Genomic DNA, 25783 nt, shown 5'->3' on the forward strand with positions numbered 1-25783 from the left:
ATTCACTTTAGGATAACCTTCTTTAGGACTCGAATTCTTTTTGTCACGAAGACGAGTCTCTTCCTCAATTCGGATGTCCTTAAGAAGGCCATCTAAAGTGATTTTCTCATTTTTATGTTTTAGGTGATTCCTATATTCTTTCCAGGAATCCGGTAGCTTCCCAATGATGACAGCAACTTGGAAGTCATCATCAAGATACATACCTTCTCCTTTGATCTTATAGGCCAGTATTTGCATCTCATGAATTTGAGCAAGTATAGGCTTATCATCAACAATAGAAAAATTAACATACTGATCTACTATAAACCTTTTGTTACCAGCATCTTCTGCATTGTACTTGATCTCGAGAGCATTCCACAACTCTCCAGCCGACTCCAATGGTGAATACAGGTCAAAGAGTGAATCGGCTAAAGTGTTCAGGATATGCCCTTTGCATCTGTAGTTGTCAGTATGCCACTTCTCTCGCTCTTTCTTCTGTTCTTCTGTCTCAACTTCTCCAGCAACGACAGTGGGACAGGGCTTTTTGAGGACATAGTCGATATGCAGCTCAGATAGCAAGAACGATACCTTTGATTGCCACCGCTTGAAGTTTGACCCATCAAATCGATCGAGTTTTTCAAGGTCACGGCTAAGCAGATTTATGGAGTTGGATGTCGAACCAGAGGCCATAATTGAAGTTCTAAAATTGTTATTCCAACCTAGTGAAAACAGGATTTCAGAAAAGAGAATTCAAGCCTAGAGGCACGTTCTTAAGATCGCTATCTTTAGAACTTCAATCGCCCCACTCCGGAAATTCCGAAGATGCGAAAAAGGGTTTTGTTACGACTGAGTTCCCAGGATACAACTAGGCTTGAACCTCAAGAGAGTCACTGCTTCGCAAGAACAGATGACCTCTCCCACACATGAACTCTGCAAGCCAAACCGAGAAGAAAGAAAGGAGAAAACTGGAGAGTCAGAAATTCTGATGATCTTCAAAAAGACGAAAATAGAAGAATTTATAGACTTTTAGAGAGGCCAAAACGTTTTGCGATAAATGAGATTAAAGGCCATAAATCTGACAGTTTGAAAATAGGACAAAAGGTACCTGAACGGTCACCCACCTTTGACTGTCAATCAAAGGCCTCCAAAACCGTCCAACAGTCACAAAGCGCCTTAAACTCAATATAAATGCTATTAAACCTTTCAAACGGCCAGATGTCTCAAAACCGAAAAATCAAAATGGATATTTGCGCCTCATATGCACCTCGCACCGCTGCGAGCGTGCGAAGTGCAAAGTGCGCCATCAAAACGCCACATTGCGCCTCAAGCGCCCTTGCGCACGCACGCGCGCGCGCGCGTGTGCGCGAACGGCGCGTCCATTGCTGCACGATGCGCAGCAACGTCCGCAATCCACCTAAATACTCAAGGCTTACCAAAGTAAAGTATAGATTACAAACTCTCTATTTAAACCTCTTGGAAAACTTTTCTCTCTTAGATATGGTACTAAACTTTTTCCAAAACACTTTTGGTAGTAACCATTAATAATTTAAAACTTTCCTAACAATCCCCCACTAGTTTTAAAATATATTTGGCTTGCATAGAAACTTATGCATTAGTGAGAGTGTCTGCATGACTTGAACCCCCACTATATGAAAGAAAACCTAAATTAACCAAGGTGTTAAGTGGACTTACCTTGAACTTAGCCCCTTATATTGTTAACGGAGTTTTCAATCATACATCGGTTTCCAAAAGTTCGATTGTGTGGATTTCATGTTGGCACATTTAGAGCCTTGTGCTTTCCTGGATTCATGAGTGCTCTAGAGAATTGCCAATTCTCATAAGAAACGGCTCACATTTCTACACTCATATAGGTGAGTTTGTCTAGGTGTACTGTAACACACACCTTAGCCTTAAGGCCTACAAACTCATTAAGAGCTATTAGCTCAGCCCTCATATTAGTTACAGCTCATGAGCACACATTAGTAATGGGCTTACATAAATATGCTCAATATCTGTCATTCACCAATTCGTTTCCCATTGAACCTATGCATGTGGGATCTCCAACGCTCTAGGTTGGGTATCCTTAGGTGATGACTTAATTGGCTTAATTCCCATTCCCTTCGATGTTTTATTGATGACATCTCTCGAAAGGCCTTTCGTAAATGGGTCTGCCAAATTTTGACATGACTTCACATATTTCAATGAAATAATATTGTCATCAATCATTTGTCTTATAAAACTGTGTCTTAGACTAATATGTCTAGACTTCCCATTGTATTTCATATTACCTGCTTTACATATAGCTGATTGGCTATCACAAAACATTGAAATAGCAGGTATAGGCTTCTCACCTAGTGGAATATCCACTAGCATATTCTTAAGCCATTCAGCTTCTCTACAAGCAGATGCCAAAGCAATAAACTCAGATTCCATTGTAGAATGAGTTATACAGGTCTGTTTCTTAGACCCCCATGCAATTGCTCCTCCTCCAAGGGTAAAAACCCAACCACTCGTAGACTTGGAATCTTCAAAGTCAGTATTCCAACTTGCATCACTATACCCTTCAATAACAGCAGGAAACTCGGTATAGTGAATTCCATAGTCTAAAGTATGCTTTAGATATCTAAGAATCCTGTTCACTGCATTCCAGTGTTGATGACCAGGATTATTAGTGTATCTACACACTTTACTCATTGCATAGGCAATGTCAGGCCTTGTGCAGTTCATTGCATACATAAGGCTACCTACAACACTGGCATATTTTAATTGTTGAACACTAGCACCATCATTAGGAGTCAATTTCATATTTGGATCATATGGGGTGCATGCTGGTGAACTATTAAGATATCCATACTTTGTAAGAATTTTCTCAATATAGTGTGATTGACATAATATAATGCCATTTTTATTTCTTATTATTTTGATTCCTAAAATAACATCTGCAACACCCAAGTCTTTCATACAAAACAAGGAAGATAAAAATCTTTTTGTTTGATTTATGCATTCACTATTGTTACCCAAAATAAGCATATCATCAACATATAAACAAATAATAATAATTGAGTCACTATCTACTTTACTATAGACACATTTGTCCGCATCATGAATTTTAAAACCATTATGCACCAGAGAACTATCAAATTTTTCATGCCATTGCTTAGGGGCTTGCTTTAATCCATATAAGGATTTCTCAAGTTTGCAAACTTTGCGCTCTTGCCCTAGCACTACAAAACCTTCAGGTTGCTCCATATATATCTCTTCATCTAATTCTCCATTCAAAAAGGCCGTTTTCACGTCCATTTGATGGATTTGAAGCTTATATATGGCAGCCATGGCAATCAGAATTCTAATAGTAGATATTCTGGTTACAGGAGCAAAAGTATCAAAATAATCAATACCTTCTTTTTGTTTAAAGCCTTTTGCAACCAAACGTGCTTTAAATTTATCAATTGTACCATCAGCTTTTAATTTCTTTTTGAAAATCCATTTGCAGCCAATAGTTTTGCAACCAACAGGTAAATCCACTAATTTCCAAACATTATTAGACATAATTGATTCTATTTCATCATTAATAGCTTCTCTCCAAAAGGCAGCATCTTGAGAAGACATAGCCTCTTGAAAAGACACAGGATCATTCTCAATTAGAAATGTATAAAAGTCAGAACCAAAATTAGTTGGTTTTCTAATACGTTTACTGAGTCTAACTTCAGTTTCTGGTTCATCAACACATTCATTAGAATATTCAATCATGTCATTTACAGGAAGTTCATCTACTATAATCCGGCTGCCATCAAGAAGAGAATCAAATGCATTTTTATGTTCTATGAAAGATGCATCTCTAGATTCTAAAATAACATCATTAACAATGTCCAAAAATCTATATGCTTTACTATGTTCAGCATACCCAACAAATGCACATTTAAATGCTTTAGGTCCAACCTTCTTCCTTTTATTTTCTGGAATTTTAACATATGCTAAACAACCCCAAACACGAAAATAACTAAGATTAGGTTTCTTACCAAAACACAATTCATAAGGTGATTTATCAGATTTAGAATAAGGAACTCGATTAAGAATATAACAAGCAGAAAGTATAGCTTCTCCCCATAAGTTGGAATGCAAACCTGTATTAAGAAGCATAGCATTCATCATTTCTACAAGTGTTCTGTTTTTCCTTTCTGCTACTCCATTCTGTTCAGGAGTTCTAGGAGCTGACGTTTGATGGATAATACCATTATCTTCACAGAATTTATCAAATTCTCCACCTAAGTATTCACCTCCTCTATCTGTTCTTAAATGTACAACCTTTGTTTTAAACCTATTTTGTACTTCAGCTAGATAAAGAAGAAATTTGGAAAATGCTTCAGATTTATGTTTCAACAAATAAACATAACAAAATTTTGAGTAATCATCTATAAAGGTAATAAAGTACCTATTGCCACCACGACTCAAAACATTATCCATCGTACACACATCAGAATGCACTAATTCAAGCAATTTATAATTCTTTTCTACACTAGGAAACGGGAGTCTAGTTAGCTTAGTTTGAATACATGTCTCACACTTATGTTTATGTTCTATTTTCACATGACACGGAAGAAGACCAAAGTTATTCATATTATGAATGCAACGAGAATTTATATGTCCTAATCTTGAATGCCAAAGAAAATAAGAGTCAACCATATAAACAGAAGTAGTAGCTTCATTTATGCTCATCTTGAACATACCACCAGTGGCAAACCCTTTTCCTACAAAGATTTTCCCTTTGGTCACAGTTACAATCCCAGACTCAATAACAATCTTAAAACCATTTCGTGACAGGAGATCTGCAGAGATTAAATTTTTTCGAACTTCTGGAGCATAGTGGACATTCTCAAGTGTTAGGACTTTCCCGGAGGTGAACTTAATTTCCACACTCCCTTTTCCCAGCACTTTAGTTGAGGAAGAGTTTCCCATAAAGAGATTGCATCCCTCCCCCACTACTTCATACGACTTGAACAAGTTCCTGTCGTTTGCCACATGAACAGTGCTTCCAGTATCCAGGTACCAGTCCTTATTTGCAGCCACCATAAAGGTTTCAGAGATTACAGCAACAAGCCTCTCCTCTGACTCATTTGGCTTAGGACCAGTCCTCTTCCGTTCTCTGCATTCTCTAGCAAAATGGCCAAACTTGCCACAAACATAGCAACTAATTTTCTTTTTATCAGTTGGCTTTTTCCCTTTCACAAAATTCTTTTTGATTTTCTGGGTTTTCATGATTTTGCCACCCTTGTTACTAACAAAATTCACTTTAGGATAACCTTCTTTAGGACTCGAATTCTTTTTGTCACGAAGACGAGTCTCTTCCTCAATTCGGATGTCCTTAAGAAGGCCATCTAAAGTGATTTTCTCATTTTTATGTTTTAGGTGATTCCTATATTCTTTCCAGGAATCCGGTAGCTTCCCAATGATGACAGCAACTTGGAAGTCATCATCAAGATACATACCTTCTCCTTTGATCTTATAGGCCAGTATTTGCATCTCATGAATTTGAGCAAGTATAGGCTTATCATCAACAATAGAAAAATTAACATACTGATCTACTATAAACCTTTTGTTACCAGCATCTTCTGCATTGTACTTGATCTCGAGAGCATTCCACAACTCTCCAGCCGACTCCAATGGTGAATACAGGTCAAAGAGTGAATCGGCTAAAGTGTTCAGGATATGCCCTTTGCATCTGTAGTTGTCAGTATGCCACTTCTCTCGCTCTTTCTTCTGTTCTTCTGTCTCAACTTCTCCAGCAACGACAGTGGGACAGGGCTTTTTGAGGACATAGTCGATATGCAGCTCAGATAGCAAGAACGATACCTTTGATTGCCACCGCTTGAAGTTTGACCCATCAAATCGATCGAGTTTTTCAAGGTCACGGCTAAGCAGATTTATGGAGTTGGATGTCGAACCAGAGGCCATAATTGAAGTTCTAAAATTGTTATTCCAACCTAGTGAAAACAGGATTTCAGAAAAGAGAATTCAAGCCTAGAGGCACGTTCTTAAGATCGCTATCTTTAGAACTTCAATCGCCCCACTCCGGAAATTCCGAAGATGCGAAAAAGGGTTTTGTTACGACTGAGTTCCCAGGATACAACTAGGCTTGAACCTCAAGAGAGTCACTGCTTCGCAAGAACAGATGACCTCTCCCACACATGAACTCTGCAAGCCAAACCGAGAAGAAAGAAAGGAGAAAACTGGAGAGTCAGAAATTCTGATGATCTTCAAAAAGACGAAAATAGAAGAATTTATAGACTTTTAGAGAGGCCAAAACGTTTTGCGATAAATGAGATTAAAGGCCATAAATCTGACAGTTTGAAAATAGGACAAAAGGTACCTGAACGGTCACCCACCTTTGACTGTCAATCAAAGGCCTCCAAAACCGTCCAACAGTCACAAAGCGCCTTAAACTCAATATAAATGCTATTAAACCTTTCAAACGGCCAGATGTCTCAAAACCGAAAAATCAAAATGGATATTTGCGCCTCATATGCACCTCGCACCGCTGCGAGCGTGCGAAGTGCAAAGTGCGCCATCAAAACGCCACATTGCGCCTCAAGCGCCCTTGCGCACGCACGCGCGCGCGCGCGCGTGTGCGCGAACGGCGCGTCCATTGCTGCACGATGCGCAGCAACGTCCGCAATCCACCTAAATACTCAAGGCTTACCAAAGTAAAGTATAGATTACAAACTCTCTATTTAAACCTCTTGGAAAACTTTTCTCTCTTAGATATGGTACTAAACTTTTTCCAAAACACTTTTGGTAGTAACCATTAATAATTTAAAACTTTCCTAACAATCCCCCACTAGTTTTAAAATATATTTGGCTTGCATAGAAACTTATGCATTAGTGAGAGTGTCTGCATGACTTGAACCCCCACTATATGAAAGAAAACCTAAATTAACCAAGGTGTTAAGTGGACTTACCTTGAACTTAGCCCCTTATATTGTTAACGGAGTTTTCAATCATACATCGGTTTCCAAAAGTTCGATTGTGTGGATTTCATGTTGGCACATTTAGAGCCTTGTGCTTTCCTGGATTCATGAGTGCTCTAGAGAATTGCCAATTCTCATAAGAAACGGCTCACATTTCTACACTCATATAGGTGAGTTTGTCTAGGTGTACTGTAACACACACCTTAGCCTTAAGGCCTACAAACTCATTAAGAGCTATTAGCTCAACCCTCATATTAGTTACAGCTCATGAGCACACATTAGTAATGGGCTTACATAAATATGCTCAATATCTGTCATTCACCAATTCGTTTCCCATTGAACCTATGCATGTGGGATCTCCAACGCTCTAGGTTGGGTATCCTTAGGTGATGACTTAATTGGCTTAATTCCCATTCCCCTCGATGTTTTATTGATGACATCTCTCGAAAGGCCTTTCGTAAATGGGTCTGCCAAATTTTGACATGACTTCACATATTTCAATGAAATAATATTGTCATCAATCATTTGTCTTATAAAACTGTGTCTTAGACTAATATGTCTAGACTTCCCATTGTATTTCATATTACCTGCTTTACATATAGCTGATTGGCTATCACAAAACATTGAAATAGCAGGTATAGGCTTCTCACCTAGTGGAATATCCACTAGCATATTCTTAAGCCATTCAGCTTCTCTACAAGCAGATGCCAAAGCAATAAACTCAGATTCCATTGTAGAATGAGTTATACAGGTCAGTTTCTTAGACCCCCATGCAATTGCTCCTCCTCCAAGGGTAAAAACCCAACCACTCGTAGACTTGGAATCTTCAAAGTCAGTATTCCAACTTGCATCACTATACCCTTCAATAACAGCAGGAAACTCGGTATAGTGAATTCCATAGTCTAAAGTATGCTTTAGATATCTAAGAATCCTGTTCACTGCATTCCAGTGTTGATGACCAGGATTATTAGTGTATCTACACACTTTACTCATTGCATAGGCAATGTCAGGCCTTGTGCAGTTCATTGCATACATAAGGCTACCTACAACACTGGCATATTTTAATTGTTGAACACTAGCACCATCATTAGGAGTCAATTTCATATTTGGATCATATGGGGTGCATGCTGGTGAACTATTAAGATATCCATACTTTGTAAGAATTTTCTCAATATAGTGTGATTGACATAATATAATGCCATTTTTATTTCTTATTATTTTGATTCCTAAAATAACATCTGCAACACCCAAGTCTTTCATACAAAACAAGGAAGATAAAAATCTTTTTGTTTGATTTATGCATTCACTATTGTTACCCAAAATAAGCATATCATCAACATATAAACAAATAATAATAATTGAGTCACTATCTACTTTACTATAGACACATTTGTCCGCATCATGAATTTTAAAACCATTATGCACCAGAGAACTATCAAATTTTTCATGCCATTGCTTAGGGGCTTGCTTTAATCCATATAAGGATTTCTCAAGTTTGCAAACTTTGCGCTCTTGCCCTAGCACTACAAAACCTTCAGGTTGCTCCATATATATCTCTTCATCTAATTCTCCATTCAAAAAGGCCGTTTTCACGTCCATTTGATGGATTTGAAGCTTATATATGGCAGCCATGGCAATCAGAATTCTAATAGTAGATATTCTGGTTACAGGAGCAAAAGTATCAAAATAATCAATACCTTCTTTTTGTTTAAAGCCTTTTGCAACCAAACGTGCTTTAAATTTATCAATTGTACCATCAGCTTTTAATTTCTTTTTGAAAATCCATTTGCAGCCAATAGTTTTGCAACCAACAGGTAAATCCACTAATTTCCAAACATTATTAGACATAATTGATTCTATTTCATCATTAATAGCTTCTCTCCAAAAGGCAGCATCTTGAGAAGACATAGCCTCTTGAAAAGACACAGGATCATTCTCAATTAGAAATGTATAAAAGTCAGAACCAAAATTAGTTGGTTTTCTAATACGTTTACTGAGTCTAACTTCAGTTTCTGGTTCATCAACACATTCATTAGAATATTCAATCATGTCATTTACAGGAAGTTCATCTACTATAATCCGGCTGCCATCAAGAAGAGAATCAAATGCATTTTTATGTTCTATGAAAGATGCATCTCTAGATTCTAAAATAACATCATTAACAATGTCCAAAAATCTATATGCTTTACTATGTTCAGCATACCCAACAAATGCACATTTAAATGCTTTAGGTCCAACCTTCTTCCTTTTATTTTCTGGAATTTTAACATATGCTAAACAACCCCAAACACGAAAATAACTAAGATTAGGTTTCTTACCAAAACACAATTCATAAGGTGATTTATCAGATTTAGAATAAGGAACTCGATTAAGAATATAACAAGCAGAAAGTATAGCTTCTCCCCATAAGTTGGAATGCAAACCTGTATTAAGAAGCATAGCATTCATCATTTCTACAAGTGTTCTGTTTTTCCTTTCTGCTACTCCATTCTGTTCAGGAGTTCTAGGAGCTGACGTTTGATGGATAATACCATTATCTTCACAGAATTTATCAAATTCTCCACCTAAGTATTCACCTCCTCTATCTGTTCTTAAATGTACAACCTTTGTTTTAAACCTATTTTGTACTTCAGCTAGATAAAGAAGAAATTTGGAAAATGCTTCAGATTTATGTTTCAACAAATAAACATAACAAAATTTTGAGTAATCATCTATAAAGGTAATAAAGTACCTATTGCCACCACGACTCAAAACATTATCCATCGTACACACATCAGAATGCACTAATTCAAGCAATTTATAATTCTTTTCTACACTAGGAAACGGGAGTCTAGTTAGCTTAGTTTGAATACATGTCTCACACTTATGTTTATGTTCTATTTTCACATGACACGGAAGAAGACCAAAGTTATTCATATTATGAATGCAACGAGAATTTATATGTCCTAATCTTGAATGCCAAAGAAAATAAGAGTCAACCATATAAACAGAAGTAGTAGCTTCATTTATGCTCATCTTGAACATACCACCAGTGGCAAACCCTTTTCCTACAAAGATTTTCCCTTTGGTCACAGTTACAATCCCAGACTCAATAACAATCTTAAAACCATTTCGTGACAGGAGATCTGCAGAGATTAAATTTTTTCGAACTTCTGGAGCATAGTGGACATTCTCAAGTGTTAGGACTTTCCCGGAGGTGAACTTAATTTCCACACTCCCTTTTCCCAGCACTTTAGTTGAGGAAGAGTTTCCCATAAAGAGATTGCATCCCTCCCCCACTACTTCATACGACTTGAACAAGTTCCTGTCGTTTGCCACATGAACAGTGCTTCCAGTATCCAGGTACCAGTCCTTATTTGCAGCCACCATAAAGGTTTCAGAGATTACAGCAACAAGCCTCTCCTCTGACTCATTTGGCTTAGGACCAGTCCTCTTCCGTTCTCTGCATTCTCTAGCAAAATGGCCAAACTTGCCACAAACATAGCAACTAATTTTCTTTTTATCAGTTGGCTTTTTCCCTTTCACAAAATTCTTTTTGATTTTCTGGGTTTTCATGATTTTGCCACCCTTGTTACTAACAAAATTCACTTTAGGATAACCTTCTTTAGGACTCGAATTCTTTTTGTCACGAAGACGAGTCTCTTCCTCAATTCGGATGTCCTTAAGAAGGCCATCTAAAGTGATTTTCTCATTTTTATGTTTTAGGTGATTCCTATATTCTTTCCAGGAATCCGGTAGCTTCCCAATGATGACAGCAACTTGGAAGTCATCATCAAGATACATACCTTCTCCTTTGATCTTATAGGCCAGTATTTGCATCTCATGAATTTGAGCAAGTATAGGCTTATCATCAACAATAGAAAAATTAACATACTGATCTACTATAAACCTTTTGTTACCAGCATCTTCTGCATTGTACTTGATCTCGAGAGCATTCCACAACTCTCCAGCCGACTCCAATGGTGAATACAGGTCAAAGAGTGAATCGGCTAAAGTGTTCAGGATATGCCCTTTGCATCTGTAGTTGTCAGTATGCCACTTCTCTCGCTCTTTCTTCTGTTCTTCTGTCTCAACTTCTCCAGCAACGACAGTGGGACAGGGCTTTTTGAGGACATAGTCGATATGCAGCTCAGATAGCAAGAACGATACCTTTGATTGCCACCGCTTGAAGTTTGACCCATCAAATCGATCGAGTTTTTCAAGGTCACGGCTAAGCAGATTTATGGAGTTGGATGTCGAACCAGAGGCCATAATTGAAGTTCTAAAATTGTTATTCCAACCTAGTGAAAACAGGATTTCAGAAAAGAGAATTCAAGCCTAGAGGCACGTTCTTAAGATCGCTATCTTTAGAACTTCAATCGCCCCACTCCGGAAATTCCGAAGATGCGAAAAAGGGTTTTGTTACGACTGAGTTCCCAGGATACAACTAGGCTTGAACCTCAAGAGAGTCACTGCTTCGCAAGAACAGATGACCTCTCCCACACATGAACTCTGCAAGCCAAACCGAGAAGAAAGAAAGGAGAAAACTGGAGAGTCAGAAATTCTGATGATCTTCAAAAAGACGAAAATAGAAGAATTTATAGACTTTTAGAGAGGCCAAAACGTTTTGCGATAAATGAGATTAAAGGCCATAAATCTGACAGTTTGAAAATAGGACAAAAGGTACCTGAACGGTCACCCACCTTTGACTGTCAATCAAAGGCCTCCAAAACCGTCCAACAGTCACAAAGCGCCTTAAACTCAATATAAATGCTATTAAACCTTTCAAACGGCCAGATGTCTCAAAACCGAAAAATCAAAATGGATATTTGCGCCTCATATGCACCTCGCACCGCTGCGAGCGTGCGAAGTGCAAAGTGCGCCATCAAAACGCCACATTGCGCCTCAAGCGCCCTTGCGCACGCACGCGCGCGCGCGCGCGTGTGCGCGAACGGCGCGTCCATTGCTGCACGATGCGCAGCAACGTCCGCAATCCACCTAAATACTCAAGGCTTACCAAAGTAAAGTATAGATTACAAACTCTCTATTTAAACCTCTTGGAAAACTTTTCTCTCTTAGATATGGTACTAAACTTTTTCCAAAACACTTTTGGTAGTAACCATTAATAATTTAAAACTTTCCTAACAATCCCCCACTAGTTTTAAAATATATTTGGCTTGCATAGAAACTTATGCATTAGTGAGAGTGTCTGCATGACTTGAACCCCCACTATATGAAAGAAAACCTAAATTAACCAAGGTGTTAAGTGGACTTACCTTGAACTTAGCCCCTTATATTGTTAACGGAGTTTTCAATCATACATCGGTTTCCAAAAGTTCGATTGTGTGGATTTCATGTTGGCACATTTAGAGCCTTGTGCTTTCCTGGATTCATGAGTGCTCTAGAGAATTGCCAATTCTCATAAGAAACGGCTCACATTTCTACACTCATATAGGTGAGTTTGTCTAGGTGTACTGTAACACACACCTTAGCCTTAAGGCCTACAAACTCATTAAGAGCTATTAGCTCAACCCTCATATTAGTTACAGCTCATGAGCACACATTAGTAATGGGCTTACATAAATATGCTCAATATCTGTCATTCACCAATTCGTTTCCCATTGAACCTATGCATGTGGGATCTCCAACGCTCTAGGTTGGGTATCCTTAGGTGATGACTTAATTGGCTTAATTCCCATTCCCCTCGATGTTTTATTGATGACATCTCTCGAAAGGCCTTTCGTAAATGGGTCTGCCAAATTTTGACATGACTTCACATATTTCAATGAAATAATATTGTCATCAATCATTTGTCTTATAAAACTGTGTCTTAGACTAATATGTCTAGACTTCCCATTGTATTTCATATTACCTGCTTTACATATAGCTGATTGGCTATCACAAAACATTGAAATAGCAGGTATAGGCTTCTCACCTAGTGGAATATCCACTAGCATATTCTTAAGCCATTCAGCTTCTCTACAAGCAGATGCCAAAGCAATAAACTCAGATTCCATTGTAGAATGAGTTATACAGGTCAGTTTCTTAGACCCCCATGCAATTGCTCCTCCTCCAAGGGTAAAAACCCAACCACTCGTAGACTTGGAATCTTCAAAGTCAGTATTCCAACTTGCATCACTATACCCTTCAATAACAGCAGGAAACTCGGTATAGTGAATTCCATAGTCTAAAGTATGCTTTAGATATCTAAGAATCCTGTTCACTGCATTCCAGTGTTGATGACCAGGATTATTAGTGTATCTACACACTTTACTCATTGCATAGGCAATGTCAGGCCTTGTGCAGTTCATTGCATACATAAGGCTACCTACAACACTGGCATATTTTAATTGTTGAACACTAGCACCATCATTAGGAGTCAATTTCATATTTGGATCATATGGGGTGCATGCTGGTGAACTATTAAGATATCCATACTTTGTAAGAATTTTCTCAATATAGTGTGATTGACATAATATAATGCCATTTTTATTTCTTATTATTTTGATTCCTAAAATAACATCTGCAACACCCAAGTCTTTCATACAAAACAAGGAAGATAAAAATCTTTTTGTTTGATTTATGCATTCACTATTGTTACCCAAAATAAGCATATCATCAACATATAAACAAATAATAATAATTGAGTCACTATCTACTTTACTATAGACACATTTGTCCGCATCATGAATTTTAAAACCATTATGCACCAGAGAACTATCAAATTTTTCATGCCATTGCTTAGGGGCTTGCTTTAATCCATATAAGGATTTCTCAAGTTTGCAAACTTTGCGCTCTTGCCCTAGCACTACAAAACCTTCAGGTTGCTCCATATATATCTCTTCATCTAATTCTCCATTCAAAAAGGCCGTTTTCACGTCCATTTGATGGATTTGAAGCTTATATATGGCAGCCATGGCAATCAGAATTCTAATAGTAGATATTCTGGTTACAGGAGCAAAAGTATCAAAATAATCAATACCTTCTTTTTGTTTAAAGCCTTTTGCAACCAAACGTGCTTTAAATTTATCAATTGTACCATCAGCTTTTAATTTCTTTTTGAAAATCCATTTGCAGCCAATAGTTTTGCAACCAACAGGTAAATCCACTAATTTCCAAACATTATTAGACATAATTGATTCTATTTCATCATTAATAGCTTCTCTCCAAAAGGCAGCATCTTGAGAAGACATAGCCTCTTGAAAAGACACAGGATCATTCTCAATTAGAAATGTATAAAAGTCAGAACCAAAATTAGTTGGTTTTCTAATACGTTTACTGAGTCTAACTTCAGTTTCTGGTTCATCAACACATTCATTAGAATATTCAATCATGTCATTTACAGGAAGTTCATCTACTATAATCCGGCTGCCATCAAGAAGAGAATCAAATGCATTTTTATGTTCTATGAAAGATGCATCTCTAGATTCTAAAATAACATCATTAACAATGTCCAAAAATCTATATGCTTTACTATGTTCAGCATACCCAACAAATGCACATTTAAATGCTTTAGGTCCAACCTTCTTCCTTTTATTTTCTGGAATTTTAACATATGCTAAACAACCCCAAACACGAAAATAACTAAGATTAGGTTTCTTACCAAAACACAATTCATAAGGTGATTTATCAGATTTAGAATAAGGAACTCGATTAAGAATATAACAAGCAGAAAGTATAGCTTCTCCCCATAAGTTGGAATGCAAACCTGTATTAAGAAGCATAGCATTCATCATTTCTACAAGTGTTCTGTTTTTCCTTTCTGCTACTCCATTCTGTTCAGGAGTTCTAGGAGCTGACGTTTGATGGATAATACCATTATCTTCACAGAATTTATCAAATTCTCCACCTAAGTATTCACCTCCTCTATCTGTTCTTAAATGTACAACCTTTGTTTTAAACCTATTTTGTACTTCAGCTAGATAAAGAAGAAATTTGGAAAATGCTTCAGATTTATGTTTCAACAAATAAACATAACAAAATTTTGAGTAATCATCTATAAAGGTAATAAAGTACCTATTGCCACCACGACTCAAAACATTATCCATCGTACACACATCAGAATGCACTAATTCAAGCAATTTATAATTCTTTTCTACACTAGGAAACGGGAGTCTAGTTAGCTTAGTTTGAATACATGTCTCACACTTATGTTTATGTTCTATTTTCACATGACACGGAAGAAGACCAAAGTTATTCATATTATGAATGCAACGAGAATTTATATGTCCTAATCTTGAATGCCAAAGAAAATAAGAGTCAACCATATAAACAGAAGTAGTAGCTTCATTTATGCTCATCTTGAACATACCACCAGTGGCAAACCCTTTTCCTACAAAGATTTTCCCTTTGGTCACAGTTACAATCCCAGACTCAATAACAATCTTAAAACCATTTCGTGACAGGAGATCTGCAGAGATTAAATTTTTTCGAACTTCTGGAGCATAGTGGACATTCTCAAGTGTTAGGACTTTCCCGGAGGTGAACTTAATTTCCACACTCCCTTTTCCCAGCACTTTAGTTGAGGAAGAGTTTCCCATAAAGAGATTGCATCCCTCCCCCACTACTTCATACGACTTGAACAAGTTCCTGTCGTTTGCCACATGAACAGTGCTTCCAGTATCCAGGTACCAGTCCTTATTTGCAGCCACCATAAAGGTTTCAGAGATTACAGCAACAAGCCTCTCCTCTGACTCATTTGGCTTAGGACCAGTCCTCTTCCGTTCTCTGCATTCTCTAGCAAAATGGCCAAACTTGCCACAAACATAGCAACTAATTTTCTTTTTATCAGTTGGCTTTTTCCCTTTCACAAAATTCTTTTTGATTTTCTGGGTTTTCATGATTTTGCCACCCTTGTTACTAACAAAATTCACTTTAGGATAACCTTCTTTAGGACTCGAATTCTTTTTGTCACGAAGACGAGTCTCTTCCTCAATTCGGATGTCCTTAAGAAGGCCATCTAAAGTGATTTTCTCATTTTTATGTTTTAGGTGATTCCTATATTCTTTCCAGGAATCCGGTAGCTTCCCAATGATGACAGCAACTTGGAAGTCATCATCAAGATACATACCTTCTCCTTTGATCTTATAGGCCAGTATTTGCATCTCATGAATTTGAGCAAGTATAGGCTTATCATCAACAATAGAAAAATTAACATACTGATCTACTATAAACCTTTTGTTACCAGCATCTTCTGCATTGTACTTGATCTCGAGAGCATTCCACAACTCTCCAGCCGACTCCAATGGTGAATACAGGTCAAAGAGTGAATCGGCTAAAGTGTTCAGGATATGCCCTTTGCATCTGTAGTTGTCAGTATGCCACTTCTCTCGCTCTTTCTTCTGTTCTTCTGTCTCAACTTCTCCAGCAACGACAGTGGGACAGGGCTTTTTGAGGACATAGTCGATATGCAGCTCAGATAGCAAGAACGATACCTTTGATTGCCACCGCTTGAAGTTTGACCCATCAAATCGATCGAGTTTTTCAAGGTCACGGCTAAGCAGATTTATGGAGTTGGATGTCGAACCAGAGGCCATAATTGAAGTTCTAAAATTGTTATTCCAACCTAGTGAAAACAGGATTTCAGAAAAGAGAATTCAAGCCTAGAGGCACGTTCTTAAGATCGCTATCTTTAGAACTTCAATCGCCCCACTCCGGAAATTCCGAAGATGCGAAAAAGGGTTTTGTTACGACTGAGTTCCCAGGATACAACTAGGCTTGAACCTCAAGAGAGTCACTGCTTCGCAAGAACAGATGACCTCTCCCACACATGAACTCTGCAAGCCAAACCGAGAAGAAAGAAAGGAGAAAACTGGAGAGTCAGAAATTCTGATGATTTTCAAAAAGACGAAAATAGAAGAATTTATAGACTTTTAGAGAGGCCAAAACGTTTTGCGATAAATGAGATTAAAGGCCATAAATCTGACAGTTTGAAAATAGGACAAAAGGTACCTGAACGGTCACCCACCTTTGACTGTCAATCAAAGGCCTCCAAAACCGTCCAACAGTCACAAAGCGCCTTAAACTCAATATAAATGCTATTAAACCTTTCAAACGGCCAGATGTCTCAAAACCGAAAAATCAAAATGGATATTTGCGCCTCATATGCACCTCGCACCGCTGCGAGCGTGCGAAGTGCAAAGTGCGCCATCAAAACGCCACATTGCGCCTCAAGCGCCCTTGCGCACGCACGCGCGCGCGCGCGCGTGTGCGCGAACGGCGCGTCCATTGCTGCACGATGCGCAGCAACGTCCGCAATCCACCTAAATACTCAAGGCTTACCAAAGTAAAGTATAGATTACAAACTCTCTATTTAAACCTCTTGGAAAACTTTTCTCTCTTAGATATGGTACTAAACTTTTTCCAAAACACTTTTGGTAGTAACCATTAATAATTTAAAACTTTCCTAACAATCCCCCACTAGTTTTAAAATATATTTGGCTTGCATAGAAACTTATGCATTAGTGAGAGTGTCTGCATGACTTGAACCCCCACTATATGAAAGAAAACCTAAATTAACCAAGGTGTTAAGTGGACTTACCTTGAACTTAGCCCCTTATATTGTTAACGGAGTTTTCAATCATACATCGGTTTCCAAAAGTTCGATTGTGTGGATTTCATGTTGGCACATTTAGAGCCTTGTGCTTTCCTGGATTCATGAGTGCTCTAGAGAATTGCCAATTCTCATAAGAAACGGCTCACATTTCTACACTCATATAGGTGAGTTTGTCTAGGTGTACTGTAACACACACCTTAGCCTTAAGGCCTACAAACTCATTAAGAGCTATTAGCTCAACCCTCATATTAGTTACAGCTCATGAGCACACATTAGTAATGGGCTTACATAAATATGCTCAATATCTGTCATTCACCAATTCGTTTCCCATTGAACCTATGCATGTGGGATCTCCAACGCTCTAGGTTGGGTATCCTTAGGTGATGACTTAATTGGCTTAATTCCCATTCCCCTCGATGTTTTATTGATGACATCTCTCGAAAGGCCTTTCGTAAATGGGTCTGCCAAATTTTGACATGACTTCACATATTTCAATGAAATAATATTGTCATCAATCATTTGTCTTATAAAACTGTGTCTTAGACTAATATGTCTAGACTTCCCATTGTATTTCATATTACCTGCTTTACATATAGCTGATTGGCTATCACAAAACATTGAAATAGCAGGTATAGGCTTCTCACCTAGTGGAATATCCACTAGCATATTCTTAAGCCATTCAGCTTCTCTACAAGCAGATGCCAAAGCAATAAACTCAGATTCCATTGTAGAATGAGTTATACAGGTCTGTTTCTTAGACCCCCATGCAATTGCTCCTCCTCCAAGGGTAAAAACCCAACCACTCGTAGACTTGGAATCTTCAAAGTCAGTATTCCAACTTGCATCACTATACCCTTCAATAACAGCAGGAAACTCGGTATAGTGAATTCCATAGTCTAAAGTATGCTTTAGATATCTAAGAATCCTGTTCACTGCATTCCAGTGTTGATGACCAGGATTATTAGTGTATCTACACACTTTACTCATTGCATAGGCAATGTCAGGCCTTGTGCAGTTCATTGCATACATAAGGCTACCTACAACACTGGCATATTTTAATTGTTGAACACTAGCACCATCATTAGGAGTCAATTTCATATTTGGATCATATGGGGTGCATGCTGGTGAACTATTAAGATATCCATACTTTGTAAGAATTTTCTCAATATAGTGTGATTGACATAATATAATGCCATTTTTATTTCTTATTATTTTGATTCCTAAAATAACATCTGCAACACCCAAGTCTTTCATACAAAACAAGGAAGATAAAAATCTTTTTGTTTGATTTATGCATTCACTATTGTTACCCAAAATAAGCATATCATCAACATATAAACAAATAATAATAATTGAGTCACTATCTACTTTACTATAGACACATTTGTCCGCATCATGAATTTTAAAACCATTATGCACCAGAGAACTATCAAATTTTTCATGCCATTGCTTAGGGGCTTGCTTTAATCCATATAAGGATTTCTCAAGTTTGCAAACTTTGCGCTCTTGCCCTAGCACTACAAAACCTTCAGGTTGCTCCATATATATCTCTTCATCTAATTCTCCATTCAAAAAGGCCGTTTTCACGTCCATTTGATGGATTTGAAGCTTATATATGGCAGCCATGGCAATCAGAATTCTAATAGTAGATATTCTGGTTACAGGAGCAAAAGTATCAAAATAATCAATACCTTCTTTTTGTTTAAAGCCTTTTGCAACCAAACGTGCTTTAAATTTATCAATTGTACCATCAGCTTTTAATTTCTTTTTGAAAATCCATTTGCAGCCAATAGTTTTGCAACCAACAGGTAAATCCACTAATTTCCAAACATTATTAGACATAATTGATTCTATTTCATCATTAATAGCTTCTCTCCAAAAGGCAGCATCTTGAGAAGACATAGCCTCTTGAAAAGACACAGGATCATTCTCAATTAGAAATGTATAAAAGTCAGAACCAAAATTAGTTGGTTTTCTAATACGTTTACTGAGTCTAACTTCAGTTTCTGGTTCATCAACACATTCATTAGAATATTCAATCATGTCATTTACAGGAAGTTCATCTACTATAATCCGGCTGCCATCAAGAAGAGAATCAAATGCATTTTTATGTTCTATGAAAGATGCATCTCTAGATTCTAAAATAACATCATTAACAATGTCCAAAAATCTATATGCTTTACTATGTTCAGCATACCCAACAAATGCACATTTAAATGCTTTAGGTCCAACCTTCTTCCTTTTATTTTCTGGAATTTTAACATATGCTAAACAACCCCAAACACGAAAATAACTAAGATTAGGTTTCTTACCAAAACACAATTCATAAGGTGATTTATCAGATTTAGAATAAGGAACTCGATTAAGAATATAACAAGCAGAAAGTATAGCTTCTCCCCATAAGTTGGAATGCAAACCTGTATTAAGAAGCATAGCATTCATCATTTCTACAAGTGTTCTGTTTTTCCTTTCTGCTACTCCATTCTGTTCAGGAGTTCTAGGAGCTGACGTTTGATGGATAATACCATTATCTTCACAGAATTTATCAAATTCTCCACCTAAGTATTCACCTCCTCTATCTGTTCTTAAATGTACAACCTTTGTTTTAAACCTATTTTGTACTTCAGCTAGATAAAGAAGAAATTTGGAAAATGCTTCAGATTTATGTTTCAACAAATAAACATAACAAAATTTTGAGTAATCATCTATAAAGGTAATAAAGTACCTATTGCCACCACGACTCAAAACATTATCCATCGTACACACATCAGAATGCACTAATTCAAGCAATTTATAATTCTTTTCTACACTAGGAAACGGGAGTCTAGTTAGCTTAGTTTGAATACATGTCTCACACTTATGTTTATGTTCTATTTTCACATGACACGGAAGAAGACCAAAGTTATTCATAGTATGAATGCAACGAGAATTTATATGTCCTAATCTTGAATGCCAAAGAAAATAAGAGTCAACCATATAAACAGAAGTAGTAGCTTCATTTATGCTCATCTTGAACATACCACCAGTGGCAAACCCTTTTCCTACAAAGATTTTCCCTTTGGTCACAGTTACAATCCCAGACTCAATAACAATCTTAAAACCATTTCGTGACAGGAGATCTGCAGAGATTAAATTTTTTCGAACTTCTGGAGCATAGTGGACATTCTCAAGTGTTAGGACTTTCCCGGAGGTGAACTTAATTTCCACACTCCCTTTTCCCAGCACTTTAGTTGAGGAAGAGTTTCCCATAAAGAGATTGCATCCCTCCCCCACTACTTCATACGACTTGAACAAGTTCCTGTCGTTTGCCACATGAACAGTGCTTCCAGTATCCAGGTACCAGTCCTTATTTGCAGCCACCATAAAGGTTTCAGAGATTACAGCAACAAGCCTCTCCTCTGACTCATTTGGCTTAGGACCAGTCCTCTTCCGTTCTCTGCATTCTCTAGCAAAATGGCCAAACTTGCCACAAACATAGCAACTAATTTTCTTTTTATCAGTTGGCTTTTTCCCTTTCACAAAATTCTTTTTGATTTTCTGGGTTTTCATGATTTTGCCACCCTTGTTACTAACAAAATTCACTTTAGGATAACCTTCTTTAGGACTCGAATTCTTTTTGTCACGAAGACGAGTCTCTTCCTCAATTCGGATGTCCTTAAGAAGGCCATCTAAAGTGATTTTCTCATTTTTATGTTTTAGGTGATTCCTATATTCTTTCCAGGAATCCGGTAGCTTCCCAATGATGACAGCAACTTGGAAGTCATCATCAAGATACATACCTTCTCCTTTGATCTTATAGGCCAGTATTTGCATCTCATGAATTTGAGCAAGTATAGGCTTATCATCAACAATAGAAAAATTAACATACTGATCTACTATAAACCTTTTGTTACCAGCATCTTCTGCATTGTACTTGATCTCGAGAGCATTCCACAACTCTCCAGCCGACTCCAATGGTGAATACAGGTCAAAGAGTGAATCGGCTAAAGTGTTCAGGATATGCCCTTTGCATCTGTAGTTGTCAGTATGCCACTTCTCTCGCTCTTTCTTCTGTTCTTCTGTCTCAACTTCTCCAGCAACGACAGTGGGACAGGGCTTTTTGAGGACATAGTCGATATGCAGCTCAGATAGCAAGAACGATACCTTTGATTGCCACCGCTTGAAGTTTGACCCATCAAATCGATCGAGTTTTTCAAGGTCACGGCTAAGCAGATTTATGGAGTTGGATGTCGAACCAGAGGCCATAATTGAAGTTCTAAAATTGTTATTCCAACCTAGTGAAAACAGGATTTCAGAAAAGAGAATTCAAGCCTAGAGGCACGTTCTTAAGATCGCTATCTTTAGAACTTCAATCGCCCCACTCCGGAAATTCCGAAGATGCGAAAAAGGGTTTTGTTACGACTGAGTTCCCAGGATACAACTAGGCTTGAACCTCAAGAGAGTCACTGCTTCGCAAGAACAGATGACCTCTCCCACACATGAACTCTGCAAGCCAAACCGAGAAGAAAGAAAGGAGAAAACTGGAGAGTCAGAAATTCTGATGATCTTCAAAAAGACGAAAATAGAAGAATTTATAGACTTTTAGAGAGGCCAAAACGTTTTGCGATAAATGAGATTAAAGGCCATAAATCTGACAGTTTGAAAATAGGACAAAAGGTACCTGAACGGTCACCCACCTTTGACTGTCAATCAAAGGCCTCCAAAACCGTCCAACAGTCACAAAGCGCCTTAAACTCAATATAAATGCTATTAAACCTTTCAAACGGCCAGATGTCTCAAAACCGAAAAATCAAAATGGATATTTGCGCCTCATATGCACCTCGCACCGCTGCGAGCGTGCGAAGTGCAAAGTGCGCCATCAAAACGCCACATTGCGCCTCAAGCGCCCTTGCGCACGCACGCGCGCGCGCGCGCGTGTGCGCGAACGGCGCGTCCATTGCTGCACGATGCGCAGCAACGTCCGCAATCCACCTAAATACTCAAGGCTTACCAAAGTAAAGTATAGATTACAAACTCTCTATTTAAACCTCTTGGAAAACTTTTCTCTCTTAGATATGGTACTAAACTTTTTCCAAAACACTTTTGGTAGTAACCATTAATAATTTAAAACTTTCCTAACAATCCCCCACTAGTTTTAAAATATATTTGGCTTGCATAGAAACTTATGCATTAGTGAGAGTGTCTGCATGACTTGAACCCCCACTATATGAAAGAAAACCTAAATTAACCAAGGTGTTAAGTGGACTTACCTTGAACTTAGCCCCTTATATTGTTAACGGAGTTTTCAATCATACATCGGTTTCCAAAAGTTCGATTGTGTGGATTTCATGTTGGCACATTTAGAGCCTTGTGCTTTCCTGGATTCATGAGTGCTCTAGAGAATTGCCAATTCTCATAAGAAACGGCTCACATTTCTACACTCATATAGGTGAGTTTGTCTAGGTGTACTGTAACACACACCTTAGCCTTAAGGCCTACAAACTCATTAAGAGCTATTAGCTCAACCCTCATATTAGTTACAGCTCATGAGCACACATTAGTAATGGGCTTACATAAATATGCTCAATATCTGTCATTCACCAATTCGTTTCCCATTGAACCTATGCATGTGGGATCTCCAACGCTCTAGGTTGGGTATCCTTAGGTGATGACTTAATTGGCTTAATTCCCATTCCCCTCGATGTTTTATTGATGACATCTCTCGAAAGGCCTTTCGTAAATGGGTCTGCCAAATTTTGACATGACTTCACATATTTCAATGAAATAATATTGTCATCAATCATTTGTCTTATAAAACTGTGTCTTAGACTAATATGTCTAGACTTCCCATTGTATTTCATATTACCTGCTTTACATATAGCTGATTGGCTATCACAAAACATTGAAATAGCAGGTATAGGCTTCTCACCTAGTGGAATATCCACTAGCATATTCTTAAGCCATTCAGCTTCTCTACAAGCAGATGCCAAAGCAATAAACTCAGATTCCATTGTAGAATGAGTTATACAGGTCTGTTTCTTAGACCCCCATGCAATTGCTCCTCCTCCAAGGGTAAAAACCCAACCACTCGTAGACTTGGAATCTTCAAAGTCAGTATTCCAACTTGCATCACTATACCCTTCAATAACAGCAGGAAACTCGGTATAGTGAATTCCATAGTCTAAAGTATGCTTTAGATATCTAAGAATCCTGTTCACTGCATTCCAGTGTTGATGACCAGGATTATTAGTGTATCTACACACTTTACTCATTGCATAGGCAATGTCAGGCCTTGTGCAGTTCATTGCATACATAAGGCTACCTACAACACTGGCATATTTTAATTGTTGAACACTAGCACCATCATTAGGAGTCAATTTCATATTTGGATCATATGGGGTGCATGCTGGTGAACTATTAAGATATCCATACTTTGTAAGAATTTTCTCAATATAGTGTGATTGACATAATATAATGCCATTTTTATTTCTTATTATTTTGATTCCTAAAATAACATCTGCAACACCCAAGTCTTTCATACAAAACAAGGAAGATAAAAATCTTTTTGTTTGATTTATGCATTCACTATTGTTACCCAAAATAAGCATATCATCAACATATAAACAAATAATAATAATTGAGTCACTATCTACTTTACTATAGACACATTTGTCCGCATCATGAATTTTAAAACCATTATGCACCAGAGAACTATCAAATTTTTCATGCCATTGCTTAGGGGCTTGCTTTAATCCATATAAGGATTTCTCAAGTTTGCAAACTTTGCGCTCTTGCCCTAGCACTACAAAACCTTCAGGTTGCTCCATATATATCTCTTCATCTAATTCTCCATTCAAAAAGGCCGTTTTCACGTCCATTTGATGGATTTGAAGCTTATATATGGCAGCCATGGCAATCAGAATTCTAATAGTAGATATTCTGGTTACAGGAGCAAAAGTATCAAAATAATCAATACCTTCTTTTTGTTTAAAGCCTTTTGCAACCAAACGTGCTTTAAATTTATCAATTGTACCATCAGCTTTTAATTTCTTTTTGAAAATCCATTTGCAGCCAATAGTTTTGCAACCAACAGGTAAATCCACTAATTTCCAAACATTATTAGACATAATTGATTCTATTTCATCATTAATAGCTTCTCTCCAAAAGGCAGCATCTTGAGAAGACATAGCCTCTTGAAAAGACACAGGATCATTCTCAATTAGAAATGTATAAAAGTCAGAACCAAAATTAGTTGGTTTTCTAATACGTTTACTGAGTCTAACTTCAGTTTCTGGTTCATCAACACATTCATTAGAATATTCAATCATGTCATTTACAGGAAGTTCATCTACTATAATCCGGCTGCCATCAAGAAGAGAATCAAATGCATTTTTATGTTCTATGAAAGATGCATCTCTAGATTCTAAAATAACATCATTAACAATGTCCAAAAATCTATATGCTTTACTATGTTCAGCATACCCAACAAATGCACATTTAAATGCTTTAGGTCCAACCTTCTTCCTTTTATTTTCTGGAATTTTAACATATGCTAAACAACCCCAAACACGAAAATAACTAAGATTAGGTTTCTTACCAAAACACAATTCATAAGGTGATTTATCAGATTTAGAATAAGGAACTCGATTAAGAATATAACAAGCAGAAAGTATAGCTTCTCCCCATAAGTTGGAATGCAAACCTGTATTAAGAAGCATAGCATTCATCATTTCTACAAGTGTTCTGTTTTTCCTTTCTGCTACTCCATTCTGTTCAGGAGTTCTAGGAGCTGACGTTTGATGGATAATACCATTATCTTCACAGAATTTATCAAATTCTCCACCTAAGTATTCACCTCCTCTATCTGTTCTTAAATGTACAACCTTTGTTTTAAACCTATTTTGTACTTCAGCTAGATAAAGAAGAAATTTGGAAAATGCTTCAGATTTATGTTTCAACAAATAAACATAACAAAATTTTGAGTAATCATCTATAAAGGTAATAAAGTACCTATTGCCACCACGACTCAAAACATTATCCATCGTACACACATCAGAATGCACTAATTCAAGCAATTTATAATTCTTTTCTACACTAGGAAACGGGAGTCTAGTTAGCTTAGTTTGAATACATGTCTCACACTTATGTTTATGTTCTATTTTCACATGACACGGAAGAAGACCAAAGTTATTCATATTATGAATGCAACGAGAATTTATATGTCCTAATCTTGAATGCCAAAGAAAATAAGAGTCAACCATATAAACAGAAGTAGTAGCTTCATTTATGCTCATCTTGAACATACCACCAGTGGCAAACCCTTTTC

This window comes from Nuphar pumila, chromosome 3 (assembly GCF_984573655.1).
Source record: "Nuphar pumila chromosome 3, dmNupPumi1.hap1.1, whole genome shotgun sequence".
Lineage (NCBI taxonomy): Eukaryota > Viridiplantae > Streptophyta > Magnoliopsida > Nymphaeales > Nymphaeaceae > Nuphar > Nuphar pumila.